This window comes from Lactuca sativa, chromosome 7, assembly GCF_002870075.4.
Source record: "Lactuca sativa cultivar Salinas chromosome 7, Lsat_Salinas_v11, whole genome shotgun sequence".
NCBI lineage: Eukaryota > Viridiplantae > Streptophyta > Magnoliopsida > Asterales > Asteraceae > Lactuca > Lactuca sativa.
The window spans coordinates 157128061-157132383 of NC_056629.2; positions in this window are offsets into that span (position 1 = coordinate 157128061).

Sequence of the window (4323 nt, forward strand, 5' to 3'; positions counted from 1 at the left end):
TGGAGTGTGTACGTTATTAGGTTCTTGTGGTAGATGGAGTTTGTAAGCTACTGGGCCGATTCTAGCAAGAATCTCGAACGGACCAATGTACCTCAGATTTAGTTTTCCACGTTTTTTGAAGCGTATCATGCCCTTCCAGGGTGAGACCTTCAATAGGACGCGATCACTAACCTAGAATTCCAAGGGTTTTCGTCTCTTGTCTGCGTAACTCTTTTGTCTGTCGCTAGAGGCTTTCGGTCATTCTCGTATTTGGACGATCTTTTATGTGGTTTCTCGAATGATCTCCGGGCCAGTGAGAGTGCTGTTTGGAGTTTGCTCTCTAGCTAGTTGCATGTCACCTACTTCAGCCCAACACAGAGGGGATCTGCACTTGCGGCCATATATGGCTTCAAACCGGGCAACCTTAATGCTAGAGTGGTAGCTATTGTTGTAGGAGAACTCGACAAGTGGAAAATGGGTATCCCATGCTTTACCAAAGTCGATCACACATGCTCTCCGTAGGGGTGGGAATTTTTGACACGACCCAACAAAAATACACGAAACGAAACGAAATTGGGATGAAATTGAAATTTGAATTCGTGTTCGTGTCAATTGTAAAAAACACGATGTCGTGTCCGTGTTCAAAATTAGACACGAAATTGACACGATTTAACATTTAGTTGTCGTGTTTTTCATGTTTGTCGTGTTTTTCGTGTTATGTAGGGAAATTGTCATAAAAGCGCTTAAGTTTTCCAAAAAATGTCGGTTTTACCCTTGGATGAGTTTTTGGGGTATTAAAGTCGAGTACTTTCACTAAATGTATAAAATATCTCATTTAACAGGTTGGATCCTTAGTATCCGGTTACCCATGTGCTGATTTGGCACTTTAGGTGACATGTCAAACAATATGGGCCCCATTTTATAACCCTCTCCCACATAACCCTTCCCCCTCCCCCTGTTTCTTGCATCCTATCGCACCGCAGTATTCTCCCACGCAAAATGCCAACATCTTCTGCAAAATCAATCTCGAATGTGAATTCACGATTCAAGAAGAAGATCGATGTGAAGTGTTGGTGTGAAGATTTATGCCCTGCGTTTGTTTCACGCACACCAAAAAGTCCACGCAAGAAATTTTGGGGGTGCCCTAATTATAAGGTAAAAACCATTTTCCCTTTTCTTTAGTGGGATTGCAGTAAGGGTATTATGCATTGACGTAATTATGTAGGGAGAAGGAGGTTGTGGGTTTTTCAGATAGGTTGACGATGAAGGAGTTCAAAAAAAAAGATATGATGCCAGAGTCAAATCGGATTACAGATCAGCGATAAATGATGACATTAATGCAAATGGTTGTTGTTTTGTTAGGGGCTATATTATTCATGCTTGTTCTAGTAGTATACAAGATTTAATGGCAGTTGGTTGTTATGCCACTAGTATTGTGATCTTGAAATATGTAGCTTTTGATGGTATGAAATATTTAGCTTTTGATGGTATTTGATACTTTGGTAGGCATATGTAATGTTAGGATTGTAATTTGTAATGTATGGAAGTTAATTCGCATTGTATGGATGTTAATTTGTAATGTATGGATGTTAACTGGAGTACAAGTTGGTTAATTGCAATGTTGTATGATTAATTTTAGTAAATGGAATTTGGAGTACAAGTTGGTATTGCAGTAAATGGATGTTAATTGCAATGTTGTATGATTAATTTCAGTAAATGGAATTTGGAGTACAAAAAATGGTAAGTGGTATGAATTTGGAGTAGAAGTTGTTGAATGGTAACAATTGGTGAATGGTAATAATTGTAATTTCAATAAATGTAACAAGTGGTATGAGTTTGGAGTAGATTAAATTAAAATGGTAATTGGTATGAATTTGTAGTACAAGTTTAATTACATACTACTAATATGTATCCATTACAAGTTTAATTGGTATGAATTTGTAGTACAAGTTTAATTAAAATGGTAATTGGTATGAATTTGCAGAAACAATTAGTGAATGGTAACAATTCTAAAAGATTGAACATAATATAGAAGGGGGTGTATCTATTACATATAGTACCAATATGTAGTATCTATCCACTTGTACCAAAATGCCTAAACAATGCACAAAAAAGGCAACCTAAATGGTATCATTTGGATGCATGCTGCAATCAAAATGCCAAAAAACAAAGTTTACAAAAGTGGCAACCTATACCATTCCCACTACACCCCTATCCCTACTTGCTAACAAACTACTCCAAGTTGATTGGATTTACATAAGAAGAACCACCACCATCTTTGTCATAGACACCCTTCCTTAGCTTTATCTTGGTAATCCTGTCAGATGTTTTCCTTGTTCTCCTAACCATTGGGACAACCTCATGTCCATCATCATCCTGATTTTCCTCATCATCACCCAATTCTTCAACACCACCTTCAGGCCTATCACCATAACCTTCAGGTCCATCACCATCATCAACATCTCCACCACCATGAATTTCTTCATCACCATCACCAACAACTTCATATCCAGCACCATGATCAGGTCCAGCACCATGAACTTCTCCATCACCATCACCTATAGCTTCATCTCTAACACCGTCAACTCCACCATCCAGACCAACATCATCATCAGAATGATGACCATTAATGAAATCGTTTACATCCTAGTGTGAAAAGATATAATTAGTTCACAAAAATCACTAGAAAATTTGTTAATTAATAGAAGATAATAGGTCTTACCATTTCAACTGGTGGGGAATCATCCAATTCCACTTGTACCCCTGGTATAGCTTCTATTTCTGCCATGCTATAACCAGCTTCTAGCATATTAGCAATGTCTTCAGGTCCTATTTGTATCTTCTTTGGGAGAATATCATCCTCTTTGCCCTAAGTTAACTCAATAACATCATTATCTTCAACCCCATTATCACTATTTAGTGGACTGGACTGTGTTTTGTTTGTGAAGTTAACCTCTTGTAAAATTACATCAATACCTTGTTCAATTTCATCATTTATTGATTTAAGCTTCCAACCAATACTTGATCCTACTTGCCCAAAGGTGTCACTACCTTCCATCACACTTGTTTGACTCGTTCCTCCTTCTTGCATCATATAACCATCTTGAATATGAATTACTAGAACTTCCTGCACAACACCTTCTTCCTGCACCACACCTTCTTCTACAACAGTAGGAACTTCTACAACTGGAACTTGTTGAACCACACTTTGACCCACATTATAACCTTATTGCATGACATTTTCACCCATCACATTTTCACCCTCATCGGCAACTGGAACTTGTTGAACCACACTCTCTTGAGTACCTATAGTTGGAGTATTATTCCCAGTTTTTACAGAACCAATCCTCCCACCACCTCTCCTTGTGCACAACTTCTTCCTAGGTACATCAATACTATTTCTCCTAAATCTTTTAGAACCTGCCTATTGCTGATGTTTTCTTGGACTCATCCTCAATGTGTTATGTTTTCTTGGACTCCTCCTCACTATGTTAGAGCATGAAGGTTGACTGGAGACATTTGGTTGACCAGGGTTTGTAGTATTGTTTTCTCTCATTCTCTCATTTAGTGACTGGTTAGGAACAGATACATGGGGGATGGGATGTTTTCTTGGCCTTCCTGTCTTCTTTGGCGGGGGAGGCACATATTGTTTTCTCTCATTCTTACATGTCCTCTTGTTATGACCATATTCCAAGCAATTACCACATCTGGTAGTTCTTGCAACCTTCATATTTGTTGTTGAAAACTTGTTATCCTTCTCACTGGCATGCCTCTTTCTTTTGGTAGCAGGCCTACCAGGCATCCTCCTAGACATTGGAGGCAATGGCTTAATGTACTCAGTTTGGGCCCAAAGATTGCTTCCATTAACAAGTTCAATGTTTGCTAAGTGTAATTGCCTAAATTTCTCTTTAGAGAAGTATGCATTGATGTATGCATCTGGTGTTTGATGGATAAAATTAATTGTTGCATTTGCATGCACACAAGGGATGGCAGCCAAATCCCACAACCTACATGAACATGTCATATCATCTAAGTCCACCCTATAACTGTCACACCCTCTTCTAGCCTCAAACACATGCCCTTGACTATGAATTATTCCCCATAACCTACAATCAAGTATCTAGTTAGTAACACTAATTAATGATTAAGACAAGTTTTAGAAAGCATAAAATAGAACCTCATATTTTTTCCAAATCTATTCATCTTTTCCAAAAATTTTGGACAAACATTTGAATTCCACTTTTCACTTTCCTCATTCATGTAAGCAAACCTGTCCATGATATAAATCCATATCTCTTCAAGCATGGTGATCAAAGGTTTTTTCCTAGCATCCAATATTATTGA